Source organism: Ambystoma mexicanum, chromosome 3p, assembly GCF_040938575.1.
Source record: "Ambystoma mexicanum isolate Mex_15411 chromosome 3p, UKY_AmexF1_1, whole genome shotgun sequence".
Taxonomy (NCBI): domain Eukaryota; kingdom Metazoa; phylum Chordata; class Amphibia; order Caudata; family Ambystomatidae; genus Ambystoma; species Ambystoma mexicanum.
Genome location: NC_090925.1, coordinates 814765510 through 814779565, shown reverse-complemented (window position 1 = coordinate 814779565; position 14056 = coordinate 814765510). Strand labels below are relative to the sequence as shown.

The window sequence follows — 14056 nt, the reverse complement described above, 5'->3', positions numbered from 1 at the left end:
GGAGGGTTTAGGAGGTGAGAGAATTGAGTCGAGAGATTTTTGAAGGCGCCTAGGTTGAGGGGATTGAGAAAAAATGAACGAGACATAGAAGTCACGTTTGGCAGACTCGAGAGCAGAGGAGTAGTTTCGAAGAGCAATCAGGTACAGTTGGAGATCTGAGGAGTGTCTAGATCTTTGCCAAGTGCAAATGTTTTTTCTCAGTGTTGTTTTCAGGGTGGGGATGGTAGGTGTAATCCAAAGCTATGGAGGGGGGCATAGGACTGAATGTAACAAGAGGCAGTTGAGAGGAGAAGGGAGCATTAAGAGCAGCATTAAAGTCACCGAAGGCTTTATCAGTGGATCAAATGGTGAATTTTGCATCGGAAGAGAGCGAGTGGTGTAGGTCAGAGAGGTAGATAGGGAATTTGGAGGAGGGGAGCTTGCACTTGGTAATGCAAGTGGTAGAGAGAGTGGGGTGGAAGTAGGAATGGAGACTGAGGCAAAGACGATGAATGATAAGAGGGAGAAGGAGCGGTGGAGATATTAGAGGTGGAGAGTTTAGAGGAAGTGTGAATAAGGTCAAAGGAGTTACCATTTGAATGGGTGGGCAGAGAGCAGACAGAAGAGAGCAAGTGTTTAAGGGTAAGAGAGCTAAAGTAATTGTGTAGAAGAATGGCGAGGGCAGGGAGGTTAAAGTCACCAGTGACAATGAGGTGATGATGGGGAGGAAGGGAGTCAATTAGATGGGAGAAGTGGTCAATAAAATTGACCAGTGGGACCAGGTGGCCGATAGAGAGATATAATATGAATGCCATCGGGAGCAGTGATTGTGGAGATAGTGTATTTGAAAGAGGTGGAACTAGCGGGAGATAGGGGAGTAGTAGGAGAGGTAGGAAGTTTGAAAGATGCAAACAGTCCTACAGCACCCCTCCTACCAGTTGAATGGGAACGGTGGGTGAAGGTGTAGGGATGGATGTGAAGGGCAGCAAGGGTTGCTGAGAGAGAAATCCAGGTTTCTGTAAAGGGTAATGAGGTCAAGAGAAGGAGAATGCAAAGAGGGAATTCAGAGGTGAAGGAAGACAGATTGTGCATTCCAAAGAGCAATATAAGGAGAGTTGTAGAAGCATGCTGATGTTGAGTCTGAGAAGTAACGAGATGGTGGAGGTAGATGCAAAAAGAGGAAGTGTGATGAAGATTAGGGTTGGAGGTTTTGTGAGTAGGTGAGCAAGAAGAGGGGTAGCGATGCGGAAAAGAGATGATGGGGATAGGAAGAGAGTTGAATTAGTTTTGAGCAGAGAAGAAGGAAGAGAAAAGTAGAAGAGAAAGGAAAAAATAGTAGGAGCAGTGCATGGTGAGGGAGAGGCTTAGCAAAGGCGTAGTTGGTAGTCACAGTAGCAGGACACAGCAAAGCAATAGCTCAAAGGTGAAGTGGCAAAGATGCTGGAGGAAAGGCTTGAGGCTGTCCCTTAGCTCTTTGCCATTTGATGACCCGCTCCAAAGCAGGCAGTATGGAAGTGTTAAGGAGCATCCAGTAGCAGGAAAGAGAAGGGGGGCCGCCAGCCGGTGGCTACAGATCAGTGCAAGCCTGTGAGATGGAGTCTAGGCCTGGCTGCCCGGTTAGTCGCTTGATGGTGCTGCAGGTGGCTGAGGGCAGCAGGCTGGATGGAGGATGCCCCGCTGTTCTCGAGGGGTCAGACTTGATGGTCGTGCAGTTATGTAATGCCTCCGTCCCCAAGTACCGCTCGAGCAGGTAAAATTTAACTGCCCTAGCAATCCTTGAGGCCACAGGTGTGGAGTGTCGTTGTCAGCCTGGTACCGGGAACGCCGGAAGGACCCCTGAGTGCTGTAAGGCAAAGGGTTAGAATCAGGGAAACACCCAAAACAATTGGCAAGGGGAGCAAACAAGGTACAGTGACACCAGCTTACCTAAAGGGTGGTAGAATAGGTAGGAGACTTACACATACAGCAGGGGGAACCAACAGCAGGCTGAGATGATGCAGTTGGCACTCCGGAAAACACCTGAGTGAAGCAAGAACGTGATCTGTGGCAAATCTTCAAAGCAATCCGTGGTTCAAGAACTGGGGAACAGGAGGGCAATCCAGAGCTAAGTCCAGTGTCCAAACAGAGGTCAAGATGATCCGGGGAGTCTGAGAGCGCGCCAAAGTCCAAAGGGAATCCAAATGCAAAGCCAAGAAAACGTTCCGTGGTCGAGGTAAGGATAGTAACAAGATGCAGAAAGTAACGCGTAGCAGTCCTCCAGAAGAAGTAGCTGTGAAGCGATGCGCTGCATTTGCTGGCTTCTTTTGAAGCTGCGAGCGGAGTCACGTGACGCATCGCGTGACTGCTCGTGCGCATTACGCGGAGCGCAACGCGGCCAGCGATTGGTGTTGCCGGCGCTTCCTGGTATGCTGGTATTGCCGGGTGTGGAGGAGGCGCCATGGCAACCGCCATCGCGTAAAGGGGCGAAAAGAGGCGGGTCTGCCCGCCGTGGTATCCCGTCTGCCGTGCCTCCCCTGCTGATGTGGGTGGAAAGCATGATAGCGGGAAGCACCAGGTAGGTGATACGAGTGTGGGGTTGGGCGCGAGTCCGGGGGCGTGACAGAGCCCCCCCTAAAGGCCCACGACCGCGTGGGCTGGAAGGATGGTCACGGTGAAACCGGGCCAACAAACGAGGAGCATGAACATCCCAGGAAGCAACCCAAGAGCAGTCCTTAGGACCGTAACCCAGCCAGTCCACCAGATACTGCAACCCACCCCTATGCATGCGGGAACCCAGAATAGCCCGTACCTCAAACACATCAGGGGATGAGACAGAGACCGGGGCAGGAGGGGCAACCAACCGGGTAGGGCCAGGGCATGGCTTAAGCAGGGAGACGTGGAACACCGGGTGGATCCGCCAGGCGGGGGGCACCGCCAGGCGCAACGCACCGGGTTCAGGACCTTGACCACCCCATACGGACCCACAAAACGAGGAAGCAGCTTGCGACAGCCAGGGATGTGCAAATGGCAGGTAGAGAGCCAAACCCGGTCCCCCACCCTGTAAACAGGGGCATCCGCCCTCCTCCTGTCAGCAGCAGTCTTCATGGAGGCCTGTGCCTCGCGCAGGTGGACCAACATTTGGGCATGGACCAAAACCATATCCCGCGCACAGGCAGAGGCGGCGGGGGTATCGGAAGAGGAGAAATCCGGAATGGGGAGAGTACAGGGATGTTGGCCATAGAGGGCGAAGAAAGGCGAGAACCCAGTAGCAGAGTGCAGTGTATTGTTATAGGCGAACTCAGCGAGATGCAACAGGTTGAGCCACAAGTCTTGGTACTGCAGTGTCAGACAGCGTAGATACTGCTCTAATGTTTGTCAATACCTACCAGAGAGGTGAGGGCCCGCCAGAATCGGGAGGTAAATTGCGTGCCACGATCGGAGACCAAAACATGGGGCAAGCCAAAAAGACAGAACACATACCTAAAGAAATGCTTAGCCAAGACTGGGGCTGAGGGTACCCCCTTGCACGGTATGAAACGTGCCAGTTTGGTATAGGAGTCAACGACGACCCAAATGGTATCGAAACCTTGTGTACGCGGTAGATCGGTGATCAGGTCCATTGAGACCGTATGCCAAGGCCGTGGGGGAACAGGGAGAGGGAGAAGAAGACCCAAGGGTCAGCCCCTGCGTGATTTGCCCTGGGCACAAACGAACAGGTATTGACATAGTTCTGCACATCAAGTTTCATAGTTGGCCACCAACACCAGTGTTTGAGGAGGTCAAGAGTGCGATGTTGCCCGTGGTGACCATTGATGGCAGCATCATGAGACCAGTCTAACGCCTGATTCCTAGTTTCACTTGTTGGAAGGAAGAGCTTCCCGTGTACGAAAGGCAGCCCATCCTGCATAACCGGATCCCATTCTGTTAGTGATTGTGGATATTGGGAGACCCACTGCCGTATGGTGGACAACAAGGAAGGTGACGGTGTGCAGACACAAACCACATGATTCTTACCCAATAAGGTGTCAGGGAATGATGGGAGGTTTCCCCCCCAGTAGAACGAGACAGGGCATCTGCTTTCCCGTGCCCCACACCGGGTCTGTGTTTGACCACGAAATCGAACGCGGCAAAGAAGAGGTGCCAATCTACCTGTCGGCTGTTTGTACATTTCAGGGAGGCAAGGTCCTGGAGGTTCTTGTGATCGGAGAACACCACAGTCTGATGTTTTGCACCCAAGAGGTGGTGTCTCCAGACTTATAGTGTGTCCTTAATGGCCAGTAGCTCTTTTTCCGTAACCGTGTAGTGCAATTCGGTTGCTGTAAATTTACGTGAGTGAAATGCTACCGGATGCAAACGGCCAGTGGTAGGACAGGGTTGGGACAATACAGCACCTAGTGCATAGGAAGAGGCATCTGCCTCGAGAACGAATGGGAGCTCAAGGTCGGGGTGCTGCAACACCGGAGCAGTGGTGAACATAGTTTTCAGGGAGTCAAAAGCGTCTTGTTGTGCCATGGACCAGACATAGGGGATGAGGGGGCTAGTGAGAGCAGTGAGCGGTGCCAAAATAGAGGAGAACCCAGCAATGAACCGTCGGTAAAAGCTAGCGAAACCCAGAAATGACTGTAACTGCTTGAGATTGGCCTGGATCGGCCATTCGTTGATCGCCCGGACTTTGGATTGGTTCATAGACAGACCCCCGGGAGAGATATGGAACCCCAAGAACTCGACCTGATTGGTGTGAAAAAGACACTTTTCGGGTTTAACGAATAGTGCGTTGGCTTGGAGCCGTACCAGCACTTCCCTAACATGCATGACGTGTTCATCGAGGGAGGAGGAGAAAACCAGTATGTCATCTAAGTACACTACCACGTAAGCGTTCAGGATGTCGCTGAATATGTCATCCATGAAGCGCTGAAACGTAGCAGGAGCATTGCAGAAGCCAAACGGCATGACTGTATAATGAAATAGTCCTTGTCACGAGCAGAAGGCCGTCTTCCACTCGTCTCCGTCACGCATGCGTATGAGATTGTACGCCCCGCGGAGATCCAATTTGGTGTAGATTGTGGCATGAGTAAGCCTGTCTAACAACAGGGTAATGAGGGGTATGGGATAATGTTTTTTTACCGTGATGGCGTTCAAGAGCCTATAGTCAATGCAGGGGCGGAGATCCCCTTCCTTCTTCGGAACGAAGAATATAGGACTCGCAGCTGGGGATGTCGACGGGCGAATGTGACCCAAACGTAGAGCCTGCTGTATATACTCTTGCAGGACTTGTTCTTCCGTCTGGGTCAAGGAGTAGATCCGGCCCTTTGGGATTGGAGCATCAGGGACTAAATCAATGGGACAATCGTACGGCCGATGCGGAGGTAGGCATTCCGCAAACGCTTTGTCGAACACAGCCCGGAAATCATGGTACTCAGGAGGTATGTTACCCGTGATTGCCCCTACCATGTGCGTGTCCTGGGTATCGGAACTGTCCTCTATGGCCAAGGAAGCGACTACTCCAAGGATGTCTGCGGGGCTGGAAACCCGAGGTGTCTCGAGCAGGCAGTAGTATTGGCACGTCTCTGATTCGAAGGAGACCTGACCTGTGCCCCAGTTAATCAGAGGGTTGTGCTTCTTTAGCCAAGGGATGCCCAGGATGACTTTGAACTGAGGTGTGGCTATGAGATCAAAATATATGGTCTCCCTGTATGACTAATTCCAATGGGGCTGTCTGTTGCATGATTGTTCCAGAAGCAAAGGGATGTCCCATCCACTGCATGGACTGGTTCAGGGTGTTTTTTTGTAACCAACGGTAGATTCAACGAGCTGGCCAGGGCTATGTCAATAAAGCAGCCTATAGCTCCGGAATCGATCACTATTCGTAATGCATGGGAGATGCCAGCAGTAAGGTTCAAGGACGCCTGTCCACCACAGGCCGGACGGGACCAAAAGCAGGATCAGAGGGATTTCATATAGGACTCGCCCCAACCCCTGATCTCAAGGGCGAGTCTTCGTAAAACCCGGGTTCTTGTTCCTTGGGCGACGGGGACACTCCTTTACAAAATGACCATTGAGACCACAGTAGAAGCAGGCATTGTCTGTTCTTCTGCGCTCTCGTTTGGCATGAGTAATGGGGCTGCGTACCCCGCCGATCTGCATGGGTTCGGATGAGGTGTCGGACGTGGTTGATGATGGGGTATGAGATAATCCTGCCTCCACCCTACGTTCTGCTCGTCTAGCGTCGACCTGCAACGTCAGGTCAACCAAGTCAGCATAGACCGCGGGAAGGGAGGGCACCACCGACAAAGCGTCTTTCATGGAACCACACAAGCCCCGATAGTATATCACTGCCTTTTTATTTTCTGGCCAGGAGGTCTCGGCAGAGAGCTGGTTAAACTTGGTGATGTACTCAATGAGAGTTGAGCGGCCTTGAGTGAGATCTAGGAGTTCCATATCTCTGGATTGTGCTTTGATTTTGGTGTTGAAAACTTTGGCCATTTCCTGGGTTAACAGCTCAAAATCGTACAGGCAGGATGGTCGCCCTCCAACAACGGGTTGGCCCACGTGGCTGCCACACCTGATAGATGGGAAAGAAGAAAGGCCGCCTTTGATACTGAATCAGGAAAAGCCTGGGGCCGACCCAGAAAGTGCAGTTTGCATTGGTTTATAAAGGTACGGTATTTCTTTGGGTCACCCTGGTATCTCTCAGGGGCTGCCAGAGGGAAGGGGGTTTGAACCACCACAGGCGTGGCCGGCAAGGTGGGCGGTGTGACAGGAGTTGGGTTTTGGGGTGCAGCAGCATCACCAAATTCGGCGTCTACAGGCAAGGGGTGGCGTGAACTTTGCAAGGAATCAAGGTGGTGGTGCAACGCAGTAGTGGCAGTGGCCATGTCAGTGCGAAGAGTAGCGGTAGCAGCTGCCGTGTCGGCCCTGAGTGATGTCACTGCTTGCATTAAAGCAGTCACAGGGTCCCCGGCTGAGGTATCCATAACTGGACGACCACAAGGCTTCACAGTCTGTTCTATCTCGAGGGGTCAGACTTGATGGTCGTGCAGTTATGTAATGCCTCTGTCCCCAAGTACCGCTCAAGCAGGTAAAATGTAACTGCCCTAGCAATCCTTGAGGCCACAGGTGTGGAGTGTCGTTGTCAGCCTGGTACCGGGAACGCCGGAAGGACCCCTGAGTGCTTTAAGGCAAAGGGTTAGAATCAGGGAAACACCCAAAACAATTGGCAAGGGGAGCAAACAAGGTACAGTGACACCAGCTTACCTAAAGGGTGGTAGAATAGGTAGGAGACCTACACATACAGCAGGGGGAACCAACAGCAGGCTGGGATAATGCAGTTGGCACTCCGGAAAACACCTGAGTGAAGCAAGAATGTGATCTGTGGCAAATCTTCAAAGCAATCCGTGGTTCAAGAACTGGGGAACAGGAGGGCAATCCAGAGCCAAGTCCAGTGTCCAAACAGAGGACAAGATGATCTGGGGAGTCAGAGAGCGCGCCAAAGTCCAAAGGGAATCCAAATGCAAAGCCAAGAAAACGTTCCGTGGTCGAGGTAAGGATAGTAACAAAATGCAGAGAGTAACGCCTAGCAGTCCTCCAGAAGAAGTAGCTGTGAAGCGACGCGCTGCATTTGCTGGCTTCTTTTGAAGCTGTGAGCGGAGTCACGTGACGCATCGCGTGACCGCTCGTGCGCGTTACGCGGTATGCTGGTATTGCCGGGTGTGGAGGAGGCGCCATGGCAACCGCCATCGCGGAAAGGGGCGAAGAGAGGTGGGTCTGCCCGCCGTGGTATCCCGCCTGCCGTGCCTCCCCTGCTGATGTGGGTGGAAAGCATGATAGCGGGAAGCGCCAGGTAGGTGATACGAGTGTGGGGTTGGGGGCGGGGGCGTGACACCCGCTCAAATTTGCAGCAGGAGCCTGTGAGGGAGACACGCCGCCTGTGTAGGCAGCCTCAGGCAGACGGAATGAGTGCCTATTGTGCTGTTTTGAGAAGCTGCACGTTTCTCTCAGTCCAGTTGAAGCCGTTTGGAGGTGGAAAGACCTTTCTAAGGTAGTGGTTTTGAAGTCAGAGGTTTCAGAGCGCTTTAGTCTCTCGTACATCGCTGCGCTGTGCTTTACTAACAGCTGATGTCCACACAGCGCCTTTCTAGTTATTTGTGTCCCTTCAACCTTACCCATTGCAGAAAAACTCCACCCATTTGTGATTTGATCAGAGGGATATTACCAGCTGCCTACATCCTCCAAGCAACTACTTATGTCCTCTCGTTGTGCACATAGCGCCTTATCAACTCCGGAGATCCTCACATCACCATATCATAACCTGGAATACCCCCACCTCCAGCCGCACTTGGTGCAGTGTTACTGCGCACCCCATTGCTGATATCCTCAAAGAAGCTTACCCCCACTCCACAAAACTTTCCATGTAGCTCACGGTACTGCTGGTGGCCTCGCGCTGCTTTAGCCGACCCCTTCTGGGTTTCTAGGCGCGTTCCCGCACTCCCGGGTTCTTGTTGGTGACTTACCCCGCTCTTTGATGTCAGATATCTTGCACTTCAGCCAGTCCTTGCCCTGCAGCCTGGAGAAGGTCTTCTTCAGCAGGAGCTCCGCCATGGTGGGAAGGGAGGTGGGTGTTCTAGGACTAGAAGGGGGGTCTCTGAGGCCCCCCCAGACTTCTGGCCTGACCAGAAAAAACTCATCAATTATGAATATTAAAACAAGATATCCGAAATAGTATATTGTAGCAATAGAACTCGGGGGGGGGCATTACTGGTTGGGCAAAGCCCCCGGGGCTCGTTTTATCTTAATGTAATTTTTTAGAAGTGTTTAAAATTCTTTTTTTATAATCCTGTATTGAATGCTGCTAAAGGTTTATACCGAATAAAGTTTTGGAAACGAAACAACATCAATGTTTAATTATTTTTGTCAAGTTTGGTGATATGGCTTTGCAGACAAAGCTGGAAAGGTAGCTCAGCAGGCTGGGTGATTAATGCTGAGATTTCATGTTTACCGAACTGCCAGTTTTATTTCCGATTTGTTCTTTAAAATGCACTGGTCAAGCAATTAATGGCGATTCTGACCTCCGACACCAGATAATTTGTTTTCTTTGCTGTCAAGCGGTGACAAAACCAAAGAAATAGGAAACGGGGGCGACCCTGAGCCACCCGTGACTGAGGTGGGCCTTGAGTATGCTTATGGTGTCCCCCAAGGCTCTGTACTTGGCCCTGTCCTCTTCTGCCCCTATACTATCCCTCTCTCTCCTCTTATAACTTATCCTACCACTTCTATGCCAACGACACGCAAATCTTTTTAATGATTCACTTCTTTCTACTGTCTCGAACTGTTTTCTCCTATACAGCCCTAGAGGTCCTCCCACTTTCTCCATCTCAACCACTCAAAAACCAAGCTCCTCTTTTTTTCCCACCGCCACCATTCCTCCTCTTTTTCCTTTCCCCCCTCCTTTTCCATCCCATTCTCCTCATCTCCCCACAACTTAGGCATAGCCCTTGACCCTTCCCTTTCTTAACTCTTTGTATTTTAAACACTGCCCGTTCCCGTCACGACTTTCTATATAATATCCACTGCGCCCGTTATTATCTTTCTTTTCATGTTACGAAACCTCTCATCACCTTTCTCCTGTTTTCTCGCATTGACTATTGCTCTCACTTTCTCCTTGGACTTCCAGCTTCCCATCTTGCTCCCCTCCGCTCTGGCTATAACTCATCCGCTCGCCTTTGCTTTTCTCTTTCTCACTGTTTCTCTATTACCTTCTCTCTGCTATCTATATCTCTTCTTCCCTTTGATGCCTGCATCCTCTTTCACTTCTCGCTCCTCTCTACCTTTCCTCCTAATATCCCTTTACTTCCCCTCACGCTCCGTGCGTTCTCAGAATGAGCTCTTACTCTCTGTCCTTAAACCCCCTTGTTCTTCCTCCTGTTTCCGCTCTTTCAGCTACTTGCCCCCAGTCACTGGAACTCTGCATTACTCTATCTGCTCCTCCTTCCTGCACATTTTCCAAACTCGTCCTAAAGCTCACCTTGTTTCTGCCCTCTCTAATCACTGAAATGTGCCACCAACCTCCCATCTTCGATGGTCAGAATTGTAGTTCATTGTATCATTTACCATTGTGTTGTTTTTGCCAAATTGTTCTGTGCTTTGGAGAAAGCTTTTAAGAAATTTAAATAAATACAAATGCCCTTTACATGCTGTGACACTTGCTGTGTTCCTAGATCATCATAGCATACCTTAGTGGCACCTTGCCCACTGCATTTTTCTGGGAATAACTGCTGCCTATTGCTTGGAATATAAAACCGGCGCCCATTGAGTATCTCAAGAGTGTCATTCAATAACTGAGGTTGGGGCTGTACACGGAATCTTGATGATCATAGCCGTGTGTGTCTGACCTGTAGTGGAAATACTGATATGTTGGTGTATTAAAGCAACTATGCTTCATATTTTTGTTTATCTACTTCTCTTTCACACAACATTTTTTATTTCAGGTATATTTCAGGCATACCTTCAATTATTTACGATAAACATATCCCGCATTCTCCAGACTCTGCAGGTGTGACTGAAAGGAAAACTGGAGGAAAAGCGCCACTATTTTTAGACATTATAAATATTGATTATATATTTTCATGGTAGGATTGTCACAAGGCCAATATAACCGTGTTGTTGTTACTTTGTTTCCTATGTTCCCCCTTCCCCCAACTTGTCTTGTGGCGCTTGGAAACACTTGTGTATAGGCGGCATACAAATGTCCAATAAAATAAGAAATAATGTTAAATGTATTGCGATACATATATTTGTTGTTTGGTTTATATGGCAAAACACAAAAATACAAACAAAATATGAAATTGAATAAAGCTGCCAACGGCTATTGTTAAACATTATGAATCATGACTGGTTGATCTGCTTATCTTTCCAAGAAGTTGACATTTTTGAATTGTTATTCTCAGCTCTGATACAGGAATGCCAAACCAAGGAAGGTTGTGAGGCGTTGCGAGAAGAGGTCATGGCCATTGGCTATCCAGTAAAATGCTGTTCGGAGGATCTTTGCAACTACTAAGAATCGAAGGAGGATATCTACTAAAAAGGCAACAAAATCGTTAGAAGGCAGAAAAGACTAAATCCGCAGATTCCCCAAATGGTCCTGAACACCCCATTATTTAGATGATTTCCATATCTTTATATTATATCTGGTCAGCCTCACACACAAGCCTGCTACTTCTAGAATTTCACACTGCTGCACACTCGACAATGTTTGATAACTAATAATGTCACCCTGTAAAGACTACATTTTGTCCATAAAAGAATATGCTGTTTGTGGAATATTTTCATAGTAATGTTAAGAATTTCTTCTGGCTGAAAATCCTCTCAATTACTTGGCCCAACCCTGCAACTCTGTCTCTCTGAACCGACCTTTGAGATCAACTGAGCAAGCTGCTTCATTCTGTAAAGAATGCCTGAATTAAATGAATTAATACATAATGTGTCATAGAGATTTGCACATTTCGGTTTAAAGGAGATGCACAGATGAACTTGGCATATTTCTATTTAAAAGATTGCAAAATGTTACAAACATAAGATTGCAGAATTTGAGATAATGCAGAAGGAGAACTGCTTCAGAGTGCTGATATTAGATTTGACAGAACTACTTCTTCACTTCCCCTGCTCCATCTCTCTGCTTGCAATCTTTCCAGCCCTATCAACCTGGATGTCAAGATGCCTGTAGCATGAAGTCAGCCTACTCACAGACACTGGGCAATGTCGAGAATACAATACTGGCTCAGTGGTGGGGGGGGGTTCTGTGTCCTTTTTACTTGCTGGCACTATCCTGTCTGCTTAGGCCTCATCCTAACTCCTAGTTCCTCATTGGACTTTAGGTGTCACCCTTGTCCCACATTCTATTCTGTAGCATCTTCATGGAGGTGTGAGGGGGTTGGAGACGGCAGTTCTTCCTGCTTTAGAATACCAACCCCACCTGAGGGTGCCCTTGCCAGCCCACGTCCTTGGCCTAACTGGACTGCCTCAGTTTTAGAGATGACTGGATGTTCAAAAAATGCAGCTCCAGGTCCAAGACGCTAAGTTCCCCCATATCGTTTACCAGTGTTAACACCTGCCACTGTATCCTGGTTTGTTTCCCCATCCAAATGAATCTTTTAAGAAGGGAACACATTTTCACAAAGCGATTCTTCAGAAGAACAACCAATAGATTCTGGAAAAGATATACAAATTTGGTAGTACAATCATCTTGATGAGAGAAAACTGGCTATATCACTAAGAAACATGATCCATATCTCTGCTGACTATTCAAAGTTGTCCATTGCCACCCCATAAGCAACCCTACTAAGTTGCGTAACTGCTATTCATGTTGTTACTCCCAGATATTTTGTCTAATGCTCTTGCCACCAAAATCCAGACATATTTTGGCTCTATCCTAACGCCACTTCAGTAATAGGAAGTATCTCGGATTTGCCTTGATTAGTTTGCAATGGGAATGCTCTCCAAAGTTCACAACACCCTCCCTGTGGCAAACCCTCCTGAAACAATACTGTTTGTACGAACTCTGGAACTTGCACTATGAGATCAGCGAAAAAAAAGCACTAAACCCAATCTCATTCTTCACAGCACGGAAAAATGAAACGTTCTTTCAATAGAATCGAGTGTCATTTTGGCATCGAGTGATACCACCACCTCAAGGAGGGATGGTCCCACTTAGTGCAACAAAGTAAACAGTTGTCTCCAGCCAGCCTGGTCGAGCAAGACCAGAAATTCCATCGGGCTGACTTCAGCTTTGCTAAAATCTTATTATCTAAGTTTAAAAGTGACATAGGCCGATATGAACAGCAGACCATTGGGGACTTGCCACACTTTGGAAGAAGTGTTATCAGTACCTCCCTAGATGGAGCAGGCAAGAGACCTGTCTCAGTTGCCTCCTCATACATGGCAATCAAGTGATGACGTACAATATCAATACAAATCATACAATACTCGAAGGACAGCCTGTCCACACCCACTGCTTTCCCACGACCAGGCCTTTGGTGACGGCTCATTCAGAACCCCCCTTGGCCAGCCTTCAATTTCTCCCAGAGCAATTTGGTCAAAACATACAGGTATCTGGGAGCCCAATGTCCCATACATCCACAATCCAATGCTGTCCCCTAACCTACTATGCCAACATCCTGCAAGGCCTCTCCACCTCCATTTTGTTGAGCCTTAGCCCCCTACCTAAGGACGACACCTCTGTTTCTGCAGTCTTGTGAAATACATTTTGTAGAGTCTGTATACTGGATAATAATTGAGAGTCCTCAGGTTTTGTTCCCTCTGCTCCATAAACAACCAATCCATCATAACTCTTAGAGATTTCAGAACCTCAATTGAATTGTAAATGCAGACACCTCGCATGTATGTTTTAAAACTCTCATAAAATGACCCACTAGACTCCACTGATCTTGCCTTTAGATTAAGAAAACATCTTATTTACCTCAAAAGAGTTTCACAAAATGCCAAGTCCATTAGACTATTAGGTCTAATTCATCACACTTTAGGCCCAAACCACATTCCTGGGATCAGTATGTCTAAGAGCACAGAAGCATTGTCAGATAGTGTGCAAGGCAATATGTCACCCAATGGGAGGCATAACAAGACACAAGAAACGAATCAATTCTGAATGCTGCCCTATGAACCCCAGAACCAACCGTGAAAACGTTCTCCCATTGATTCCTAAAATGCCATATATCAACAAATCACATTGATTGATAATCTGAAGGAGCTTTTGAGCTACATCTATCTAGGTCTTCGCTCAGCCCAGTCTTAGAATCCCCACAAACACCCCAATCATATCAGTATAATTCACTAATGGCCCATGACTCGATCTTATAACTCTGGGGTACACAAATTGGGTGAATGAGCATTCACAAGGGTAACATCATGCACTTGCCACAAGGGTCCACCTTCCCTGGTAATCCTGACATAGTCTATAGAGTTTAAAGTTAAGGGACTTATCTTATGTTATGTTAAAGGTACTTATATAGCGCACCGTCACCAACGGAATTGGTCCCCAGGCACTCTGGCGGATCTGTAAACAAGAAGGACAGGTATGGTTAGTCAA

General features: G+C 48.5%; 1 long non-coding RNA gene across 1 annotated transcript in view; it reads left to right on the top strand.

The window, feature by feature from the left end:
- Window positions 1-11433, top strand: part of LOC138580932 (uncharacterized) — a 58047-nt gene extending 46614 nt beyond the window's left edge. The window contains exon 3 of the long non-coding RNA XR_011304377.1: window positions 10902-11433. This is a non-coding gene — a long non-coding RNA (uncharacterized lncRNA). The remainder of the gene's footprint in view (window positions 1-10901) is intronic.
- Window positions 11434-14056: the final 2623 nt, after the last annotated feature.